A 12,020-nucleotide genomic window follows, 5' to 3' on the forward strand; every position below is an offset into this window, starting at 1 on the left:
GTGATACAGATGGTATTTATAGAGTCCATTGGATCACCTTTGGAATTGGCACAAATATGGATTCTCTTCCACTTGGTTGGCCAGATAGCTGTCTTCCAAATTTCTTAGGATAAGCCAGTGAGTGTTATCAGTGCTACGTGTTTGTGGAAACATTTCAGTTGATATTGTCAATTCCTAGAGCCTCGTTTCTGGCTAATGCCTTCAGAGTGCAGTTTGGGCTTCTTTCTTCAAGCCCATTGGTTCTTCTTCTTCTTCTTCTTTTTTTTTTTTAAGGTTTTTCACTTTTTTTCCAATGTTACTTCCAGATGAAGTATAAATTTCGATTTCGAGGTTTGAAAGGCTGTTCTTGGTTCCAGGGCGCAGCCCGGGGCTTTCAACAGCTGCCCTTGTGGTTCACAGCCGAGTCACTCACCATGCCACCATGGCTACCAGCCCATGGGTTCTTGATCATATGCTACCTCTTGAAACGTTGGGTGGTGACTCTATGTACTCTCTAGTGGGCTGTGGCCACAGAATCCACTCAAGGCTTGACTCTTTCTGAACTCGACATATTCTGAACATGTTCTTCTCTTAGGGGTTACGCATTTTAGGCCTTTACACATTTCAATAAAATGTTTTATTTTTGTTCTTGGGTGGTCTTCTTTCTGTTCAATTATTTTATAATTTCTTCTATTTAGCTTAGCTATTCTATATTCAAGATCACGGTTTAGAGTCTCTTCTGACATCTACTTTGGTCTTTTCTTTCTGACATTTACTTTTGCTCTTAATGACCTTTTGCTTTCTTTATGTAGACGTTCTTGATGTCATCCCATAACTGTTCTAGTCTTGGGTCACTAGTATTCATCTTCTGGCATTAGATCAGACAATGTTACATTGCTATCCTTAGGGTTTTCAGTGGATACCCCCACCCCCACCCCCACCCGAAGTAGACAGCCTATTCCATCTTCCATGTGTGCATGCTCTACTGAAACCTGTAATGGGTGACCTTACTACTATCAGTGGGATGGTTTCCAGCATTACAGCAACACCCATACTATATGACAAAGTGACAGATAAAATGAGGTGAAAGGTCTTTACAAATCCCCTAAGATGATGAAAAGGAGTTATAGTGGTGTAGTGGATTATATACATCAGGCTGCTAAGCTCAAGGTATGTAGTTCAATACCACCAGCTTCTCCATAGGAGAAAGTTGAGGCTTTCTGCTCCCATAGAAATTTACAGTCTCAGAAAGGGACAATTCTGTAGGACTGCTATCAGAATTAACTCAACAGCAGTGAGTAAGTGAGTGAAAATGGTGAAAGCATGTCTAGAATAAGCAAGTCTAGAGGGACAGAAAAGGTACCTTGGTGGTGCTTTGAACCCACCAAACCCAGAAGGTTGGTGCTTTGAACCCACCCGGTGGCTCTGCAGGAGGAGGACCTGGAAATCTGCTGCTATACGGATTAGAGTTTAGAAAGTCCTATGGGACAGTTCTGCTCTATCACATGGGATCTATAGGAGATGGCACCCAAGAACAACACAGTGACAGAAGGTAGATTAGAGGTCTCTTAGGGCTGGAGGAATGAAAAGGAGATAAGGAAATGATAGCTACAGGGTTGTGCGATTTCTTTTAGAAGTGATAAAAATAGCGGTCAGTCATGGTGGATTAAAAAAAGAAGTGATAAAAATGTTCTACAGTTGACTGCAGTAATAGTTGCACAAACAACTCTATGAATAAATAGGTCCAGAGTCAGCACTGACTCGATGGAAAGGGGACTTGGTTTGGTACATTTTAAAACGGTGAATTTTATGGTATATATGAATTATATTTCAATAAAGATGGTTATAAAAAGCAGAATCTAAAATTATTAAGAAGAATAGACTGTTTACCCACAGCTTGATTCTGCAGGATGGCAGAGATATATATACTGTAGTGGTTCGACTAAATTAATGTCTTTTAAAATTCCTCCCCAAACCAAAATTTAGTCTGAGTCCTTCCTTAAAACGGTAAAATAACTGTGAAGTAAAGCATCACGGTTACACATAGAGAATCAGAAAAGTTGCATTCAGTGCTAGCCTCATATGTGTAACTTTAAGGGGAAAAAATGGACCCTTTGGGTTGCTTCTCTGCAGAATGGGACTAACGGGTGTCCTAGGAAAATGCTGTGCAGGTGACTGATAATGCTTATCAAGCGATACCAGTGTTAGTGTTCAATAAACAGAAGTTACTGCTATAACCATCACTGTAAATCTGGGGGCAATAATACAATGATGGCATATGGCAACTTTATTAGTTTATCATGAAGAATTCCGGTCCAACCACTTCATTTTATATCTCAGAACGCTGAGCCTTTTGAAAGAGTTGAACAGTTACTAGTTACAAAGCTGGTTAGTAACAGACATATGTCTGCAATTCAGAACTGATTTCCCGATAGTGATCTCTCTGCTACCCAGGCAGACCACCTGTATGCTTAGAGGAAGGTTGTATTCTAGATGAAATGCATCCATTTTCCCAAGTTTATTCTGTTGGGGCACAACAGATCCAATGAGTTCAATTCTTGACGTGATAGTAACAAATGCTTGTGCACGTGGGCACCAAGGAAGTGTGCGCTGGACTGGATGCATCAGAAGTGGTGCAGAGTAAGGAATCTGTTCTGCCAGAACAGAAGCTGCTTAGGAGGAAGAGCACAGGACGTTTTCAGGAACTTAAGATAGGTCAGCACTTGGGGCTATTAGGTCGAGAACCTTAAAATGCTCAGAAATCAGGCACATACACACAGAAGACAACCATCTTGGGTAAAATCAATGGTCCAAGAAAAAGCTAGGGTAAAATAGTTCAAAGAACAGCCCAACTCACTAGGAAGGAAACATGAATAGTGTCTCAATTTTAAGGCCTTGGTCATTCTAAAAGAGCTCTGGTGGGAGAATGGGTTATGTGTTGGGCTGGTAACCACAAGAAGATCAGCAATTCGAAACTACTCTTACTCTCGTGAAGAGTTAGTTGGTCTCAGAAACCCACAGGGGGTAGTTCTACCCTGTCTTACAGGACCTCTAGGAGGTTGGAGTAACTTGATGGCAATGAATTTGGGTTTTTTTAAATTTTGGTCATTCCGATCTCCAGAATTTTCCCCTAGCCCTATAAAGGTTTAACTGGAGGTGGAAATGGGTAATATACACCACCATACCAAACTACCCCAAAGCAACTTGTCTCAAGAAGTTGGCTCCACTAAAAAGGAGGTGGGGAAAGGAAAAGAAAATAATAAAAGAAATGGGTAGCGGGGGCACAGGTCACTAACCCACCCAAGGATAGGGTATTGTTTGTGTCTCTACAGGGAAAGAGGGACCAGATTTCAACCCAGTGCTCCAAGATGTGAATGCAACATGCCGGCATGGAGTAGGGAACAAATGGAGAGGTCTGAGGAGCCAGCCCCAATCCCAACTACTACGTGGACACCTGCCTCTTCCCCCTAAGAATTTATTTTAAAGGATGGCATTGAATCTGCAGGTCCGGGAGAGGGACATATTTGATCAGAGCACATGGAAGCAGATGAAGGGGGAGGAGGAGAGAGTGGAGCACATCCTGGCCCACCAGGCCTTCAGGACGATGTTCCCAATTAGAGCAGCCAGTCCACAGAGAGTACCACAAGGCCGGCCTCACTATGAGACATGACCTCCCTCACTGACCCACAGCCCTACAGGGGACAACACAAGAGACATAGTGTGGAAAATGTGCCCAATCTGATCCCGCCACACCAAGGCAAAAGACTAAGGGGGTGCAACAGAACAGCAAGGGAATAGAGCAGCAAGGTCCTCGGGGAATGCTGAAGGTGGACTTTAGGGCCAGGGCGTTGTGCCCCAAAAGACTGTTCTGGAAAACACTCCTAAAGGCCAATAGACGATCCTTGAACTAACTACAATCTTTTCTTTCTTGTTGTGTTTTGCTTTGCTTTTTGTCATTGGCTTGTTGTATATTGTTGCTTGGTTTTGCTCTGTCTTGTTTTTGTGCATGTTATTATCTCCGCAGGTCTGTCTAAATAGGATAGGCTGGATGAACAATCTGGAGGAGAAAACAACAGGACCAACAGTTCAGGGGGACATGAGAGAGGAGCAGGTGGGTGGAAAGGTAGTGGTGTTAACAAACCCAGGGACAAGGGAACAACAAGTGATCCAAATCGGTGCTGAAGAGGGTCTGGGAGGCCTGGTAGGGCGTGATCAAGGGTAATGTGTTCAAGAGGAATTACTGAAACCCAAATGAAGACTGAGCATGATAGTGGGATAAGAGGAAAGTCAAAGGAAATAGAGGAAAGAGCTAGGAGGCAAAGGGCATTTATAGAGGTCTAAATAAAGGCATGTACATATGCAAATATATTTATATATGAGGATGGGATCTAGATCTATGTGCATATTATTTATAGGTTTAGTATTAAGGTAGCAGAAGGACATTGGGCCTCTGCTCAAGTACTCCCTCAATGCAAGAATACTTTGTTCTATTAAATTGACAATCTATGATACTCACCTTCCAGACACAACCGCTGAAGACAAAGCGGGTGAACAAGCAAATGTGGTAAAGAAAGCTGATGGTGCCCGGATATCAAAAGATATAGCGTCTGGGGTGTTAAAGGCGTGAAGGTAAACAAGCGGTCATCTAGCTCAGAAGCAACGAAGCCCACATGGAAAAGGACACCAACCTGTATGATCACGAGGTGCCGAAGGGATCAGTTATCAGGAATAAAAGAACAAAAGAACATATCATTGTGTGCTCACCTCTTTGATATGATCGCTGAAGACAAATGGATGCATAAGCAAATGTGGCGGAAAAAGCTGATGGTGCCTGGCTATCAAGAGATTTAGCACCTGGGGTCTTAAAGGCTTGGAAGGTAAACAAGCGGCCATCTAGCTCAGAAACAACAAATCCCACATGGAGGAAGCACACCAACAAAAAATAACAAAAAATCTTATCATAGTGAATGAGGGGAGGAGTGCAGAGTGGAGACCCAAAGCCCATTTGTAGACCACTGGACATCCCCTTACAGAAGGGTCTTGGGGAGGAGACGAGCCAGTCATAATACGATGTAGCAACGATGAAACACATACAACTTTCCTCTAGTTTCTAAATGGTTCCTCCCTGTCCCCCCCGCCCCCCCCCGCCCCCGCACTATCATGATTCCAATTCTACCTTACAAATCTGGCTAGACCAGAGGATGTACACTGGTGCAGACAGGAGCTAGAAACTCAGGGAATCCAGGGCGGATGATCCCTTCAGGACCAGTGTTGTGAGTGGCGATACTAGGAGGGTAGAAAGAGGGTGGGTTGGAAAGGGGGAGCCGATTTCAAGGATTGACATGTGACCTCCTCCCTGGGGGACAGACAACAGAAAAGTGGGTGAAGGGAGACATTGGACAGGGCAAGATAGGGCAAAATAATAATTAATAAATTACCAAGGGGTCATGAGGGAAGGAGAAGCGGGGAGGGAAGGGAAAATGAGGAGCTGATGCCAGGGGCTTAGGTGGAGAGCAAAAGTTTTGAGGATGAGGGCAATAAATGTACAGATGTGCTTTACACAATTGATGTATGTATGGATTGTGATAAGAGTTGTATGAGCCCCTAATACAACAATTAAAAAAAAGAGTTGGCTCCAAAAAAAAGTATTTCTATATTCAGGAGCCATTGGTTTATGGAAAGCCACTTTATTGGGGCTGTAAAATCCAAGACAGTTCATTAACTAAGCACTGCTATGTCAGTTCAATTTCAAAAACAAATACTTTTTTATTTCACCCAACATAATTATTTTTAAATTAATTCTTGCTATTGCATGTATAACAGTCCATTCCCTATTATTGCTGAGTAGTATTCCACTGTATAGATGTCTGAATTGACTCAATGGCAATGAGTTTGGTTTGACAAATGGACATTTGAGTTGTTTCCAGTTATTGGATTTATAAGTAAATATATGCTATGGACAATAATCTACAAGTCTTTTATGGGCTTATACTCTCATTTCTGTTGGGTACATACCCATAGATAGATTGAGTCTAAGGCAAATTAAGAAATGCCAAACTGTTTTCTAAATTAGCTTTCCCATTTTACATTCCTGTAGCATATGAGGATTTCATTTACTCTTCATCCGCATCAGTGTTTGGTATTTAAGCATTCCTATGTCATGTATTGGCTTTTCATAATTTTCATTTGCAGTCCTGTGATGACTAATCATATTGAGCACCTTCTCCTGTATTTATTTGCCATCCGTATTACGTTATTTGGTGAGTGTCTATTTACATTTTTTGCCCATTGTTTACTTGGGTTGTTCATTTGTTTTGTTACTTGCCATTTATTAAGTTTCAGCCCAATGATTAAGCAGTCATATTTCAAATGAGAAAGCAGTTTGTCAAGACACAAGCTATCCTTATACAAGGTGAACTCCTATGAAGCCTCAGACTTCTTTGTTCAACTCTGAATAAACTCACAATCATCTCAACTAAAACTTGAAAGGAAATACTCCCCTTCACCCTCAGAAATGTTCCCCAGAAAAATGCCCTGGGATCGGTCCACTTGCCAGGGTGCCTACCCCTTCAGTTCTTTTAAACAGTGCTGTCCACGGGAGGAGGAGGAGAAAATGGCAAGATTGTTTTTTCCATTCCTGCCATCTCCTTAACACTTACTCTGCTCCCTAAGTTTTACAGTTAGACCATATTCAACCTACTTATTAAAATGTGTTCATTTCCATTCAGCAGCTGTTTGTCAGGATAACGCAGCTCCCCTGTCCCCTTGCTTGTTTCAGAGGACAGTCCTGTAACACAGCTTGAGTTGTGGCCTGGGGTTTGAAGGCGAGCTGTGGGGATGGGACTGACATGGGCCAATTTACAAAAACAGTCTTATCATCTGAGAATGCACCACATCTTTTTCTCCAGATAACAGTTTATTACAGCTAGCTTGCTTCCTTTATTTTATTGGGTCTATTTTGGCTCAAGAATACTGCTAATATTTATTCTGTATTGATAGAAGTCTATCTTTCTACCATGAGTCAATCCCCTAAATATTTTCTTCTTGATCATAGTGCTACATTGTGTGTGAGAAAATGGTTATCTATTTATTACTAAAGCATACATAAACATTCAATACAAGCAAAAACTATTGTAGTAGCAATAGCCACTAACCACATGTGACTCTTGGGCACCAGAAGAGAGCTAATCTGTACTGAGACGTGCTAACGACGTTAAAGGAGCCCTAGTGGTACAGCAAGGTGAAAGTGCTTGGTTGCTAACCAAAGGTGGACAGTTTGAACTCACCACCTGCTCTTTGGGAGATGTGACATGAAGTCGGCTTACATAAAGATTCACAGCTTTGGAAAAGCTAGGGAGAATTTCTACTCTGCTCTAGTGGGTTGCTGTAAGTCAGAACTGACTTGACAGCAGTGAATTGGTGGGTAAATGCAAAATGCACACTAATTTTTTTCAATGACTTAGTATAACAAATGAATGTAAAAGATCTCATCCATAATTTCTTATCTTGATTGCATATTGAAGTGACAGTCTGGATAAATTGGATGAAATTATATTATTAAAGGTCTATTCACCTATTTCTTTTTACCTTTTTAAAAATGGCAACTGTTATGACTAGTTATCAACTCTGATTCATTGTGACCCTATGTAGTATAGAGTAGCAATAATCTGCATCAGGTGCACATAAACTGGTTGCACTGCCAACTAACACCATAAAGTGTAAAATTACTTATGTGGCCTGCATTATACAAGACAGCATGAATCAAAATCTTTTACAGAAAAGTTAAGGAAAAAATACACACAGGCATGTATATGTGTGTGTATATAAATGTATACTTTTACCCTCCCTATTGCTCTGAAGAATGAAGACAATAGTAAAATTGAAAGGACCGAGAACTAAGAGAGGAGTCTTCCTCGGTCCCAGACACAGCTCTGTTAGCATGTGGTCTTTGCGACCTTGGATAAGTCATTCGGCTAGCCTACATTTAAGTTTCCTCACCAGTGAAAAATGTTTTACTTTTAAAAATCCACAAAAACTGTATCAAGCCTTATTATATGCAATACAGGAGCATTGTACTAGCTCAAGTACCGACCTTGAGCTTGTAATCTAACAGGAGGTGCAGCCCAAACATAAAAACGACTATCATACAAGGACAAATAAAAGTGTTCTAAGAAAGGAGGCAAGCCTTGGTAACTGGGCGGTTGCATGTATTTTATATATTTTAAAAGAGAAAGAGGCCAGTTAAAGGAGTTAGGAAAAACTCCAAGCACTCAAAATATTCCTTCTAACTTTAAAATTCCATCCCCGTAACCAGCATTAGTCATACTGCCGTAAACATTACTGTATAGCTTAGTGATACATGGAATGAATGGCATTTGGCCAAGGCGTCCCCATGAGCATCATGATACAAAACAATGTGACATTCCATGATGGGATTCCTTTCTATTTGAAGAGACAACTCTGCAGTCCAGTTAAAGTTTCACTAGGACCAAACAATCCCTAGCTTCTAGCTCCAGAAAGCAAGAGATTTCTTAAAAAGGTAACCTTTTGCAGCAACCAGTCCACAAGTTGACTAAAATCGTAATAAACCAGACACACACACACACACACACACCCCTTACTCCCACATGTCCTATATCTTAAACACAACAAACCCACTACCATCAAGTCTATTCTGAGTCATAGCAATCATAGAAGACCAAGGAGAACGGCCTGCCCCGTAGAATTTCAAAGGCTGTAAGTCTCTACAGAATCAAACTGCCGTATTGTTTCTAGAAGAGAACCTGGTGGGTTTGAACCACTGGCCTTTTGGCTAGCAGTCAAGTATTTAACCCCTGCACCACCAGGCTCCTTTTGGCACTGTCAGGTAAGTATTGGACACAAGGTCAGCAGCTCAAACCCAACAGGTGCTCCAAAGAAGAAATAGGTTTCTGCTCCTTTAAAAATGGAAAGTCTTGGGACCCCCAAGAAGTAGTTCTACTCTGTCCTGGAGGGTCACTATGAGTCAGAATAAACTGGACGGAAATGGGTGTGTTTCAAAAACTGGATGTGTATGATGACATCACAAATTCACATCCTGCAAGCAAACTTATAAGCAAGCATGTCACATCATCATCATAAATCATTGCAATTTACATACAAATACAAAATTCACAATACTTAGAATTATCCTCATTTTAAAGGACAAAACAGACACAAGTGCAGATACTAAACTACTTTCTGGAGATTACAGCAGGACAGAACCCTAAAGCATGCACATCAGGATTTTTAAAAGAGCCTATCCCATAATCCATCCAGACTAGGATTGTCATCTGCTAATGACAAGGAGAATGTCTTAAGGCTGGGTGCTACTGTTCTCTGCTAACTCCAGTGTCCACTCCCACTCATCCTAGCTCCCTTTACTAGCTTTATTAAGTAAACGTGAAGGTTATCAAGCATGTTAAAGTCACATTCTTACAATTGGACAGTCCCTCACAGAAGGGCCACACAAAAGGGATGATAAGTCCAGGGTGTAGTAGAGCACTGATGAAACCCATTCCTCTAGTTCAGTGGTTCTCAACCTTCCTAATGTCGTGACCCTTTCAGGCCCTCATGTTGTGGTGACCCCCAACCATAAAGTTATTTTAGTTGCTACTTCATAACTGTAGTTTTGCTACTGTTATGAATCAGGGGATCCCTGTGAAAGGGTCACTTGACCCCCAAAGGGGTCAAGACCCACAGGTTGAGAAATGCTGCTCAGGTTCTTAATATTTCTTCCCCTTACTATTATGGTTTTTGTTTTCCCTCATTAATCTTGTTAGCCCTGTGTAGGTTCATTTGTAGAATTAAGATTGTTCGAAGCATAGAAGCCAAGATAGATAAATGCTTCAGAAACAGTATCAGCAGTAATGATTTCCTGAGAATAAGGGGGACCGGGGGGGGGGGGGTATTGAGGGAGAACTGATAGCAAGAATGATTGTACAACCCCACTCGAGGGGAGCAAAGAACAGAATTGTAAGTGAATGGATGTATTGGATGGGTTAAGATACAGCAAAAACAATTAATGAAAATAAAAATAATATATAATAACAATAAGGGGTTCTGGGGAGTAGAGTGGGGAAGGCAGAAATAATAGGGAGCTGCTATCAAGGAGTTCAAGATGAAAGAATATGTTTGGAACTATTGTGGTAGCAATCGTATAATTATGCTGATATAACTGAATTATGGATTGATATGATATCTGGACGAGCTCCCTAAAATATTTTTTAATTAAAATTATACTGAGTCTCAGTGTTATATACTAATGTCAGAAGTACCCCACATCGACTTCTCATTTGTCCTAAATCTATCCTCAGAAATAAATTTAAGGCCTATCCCCTGGTTTGAGTAATCCACAACTTGGTGGAAAGCTCATGTGTACCCATCCAAATGCTCATGATTTTAATTTCAGAGTTTTCAGTCATAGCCCTTCACACATAACTCTTTCTTAAAGGAACCAACCTAAAGGCAGCAGAGAGTAAGGGGCAGAGGAAGTTAGATTAAGAAGTGTGAGAGCTGTCACTTGTGACTTGAGTCCTGCCTCTTTTTACCTGCGGCGTCTGGACAAGTCACTGAACCTCCCTGTACCTTGAAGGCCCATCAAAAAGGAAAGCTGGATGAGGTGATCGGGACATTCTTATCCAGATGTGAAATACTTTTTGTTTTAACCTGCCTTCCAGCAGTTTGATTAACTTTGATACATTTTTTCCGGTCCTTCGCCAAAATCTATTATGTGCTTCTGGCTTGAAAAACCTGTAACAGTAAACTGTGTCCCAGGAAAAAAATACATTATGATTTTTATACATTAGTAAGAATTTTAATTCCAATCTAAAGCTGCTTTTGAGTAATGAAAGCTCACTTTCAACTAAAGCATCAAGTATTTCTCCCTGAGAAACATGGGGGGTGGGGGCGGAGAGGGATAGGGATGTAGATGGGTCAAGACCAGCTAGAAGTGATGATGAGGCTGGATGCAAGAGCACTTGTTGGCTCACTATTCTACTTTGGTGTATTCAAAATGCTCTAAACTAAGTTTAAGTTATAGGGTCACTATGAGGCGGCACCAACTTGATAGCAGAAAGTTTGGTTTGGGTTTATTTATACCAAGTCTCTTTTTTTTTTAATTCATCACCGGCAGAAAGCTAATAATCCTTGCCTGACATTATTACAAGACTCTTTTCTACAGTGTTTGGCATAAGGATAATCGCTTCTCACACCATGTCCCTTGGGTGGAAGAGAATCTACACGACAGGAAACTAAGCAGAGACACTCAAAGCTCGGCTAAAATGAAGGAAAATGAACCAGAATGAAAACTCTCTAGCTGATTTCAGAAAGTTATCAATGAGAAGATCCATCATCACAGAGGCCATCAGCAGTGAGAGGCACGGATATCCAGGGAAGTCGGCAACTTATTTCCAATAAAGCTGTAGTGCTTCACGGAGCGTATTCTTCCTAAGTTTCAAACTGCAAAACTTCACGCCCTCTGTGAAATGGAAAGTGAGGCGCCAAACTACTAAAGCCCCGAAGCAATAGGATGCTTTGGTGGGAGCCGTGAAGTAAACACAGGAAGGCCAGGGATTCAAGGGCTACAAAGCTCGGAAGGCGATGTTCACGTGGAGAACCAGGGAGGGGAAAAACGAAGCGCCAGAAAAATAAAGAAATTACAGGCTGAAAGGAGCTGGATTGAAATTCCACGACTTGGAACGTAGAGGGCTGCAGGCCACCTTGCATTCGGGAGGGGGCCCGGGGACCGGGACGGAGGAGGAAATGGCGGGGAGCCCGCGCCTCCGGGCCGGCCGGGGGGAAGCAAGCGCGCCGCGGGCCGGGCTCGGGGGCTGCGGGAAGGGAGCGCAGGTGCCGCGGCCGCCCCCACCCCCCCGGCGGGGACGGGGCAGGCGGTTCCACCGCGGGGGGGAGGGGGCGGGCCGTTCCACGTCGGGCCGGGAAACCCCAGGAAACGGCAATGGTGCCTCCTGACGCTGGGGCGGCGGGCGCAGCGACGGTGTCCCCGAACGCAGGCCCCTGGT

The 12,020-nt window shown here is 42.4% G+C and overlaps 1 protein-coding gene across 2 annotated transcripts in view; it reads right to left on the minus strand.

Annotated features, from left to right (window-relative positions):
• Nucleotides 1-12,020, minus strand: part of GPAT4 (glycerol-3-phosphate acyltransferase 4) — a 52,112-nt gene that overhangs the window by 39,872 nt on the left and 220 nt on the right. The window lies entirely within an intron of this gene.

The sequence above is a fragment of the Tenrec ecaudatus genome, chromosome 8 (genome assembly GCF_050624435.1).
Source record: "Tenrec ecaudatus isolate mTenEca1 chromosome 8, mTenEca1.hap1, whole genome shotgun sequence".
NCBI lineage: Eukaryota > Metazoa > Chordata > Mammalia > Afrosoricida > Tenrecidae > Tenrec > Tenrec ecaudatus.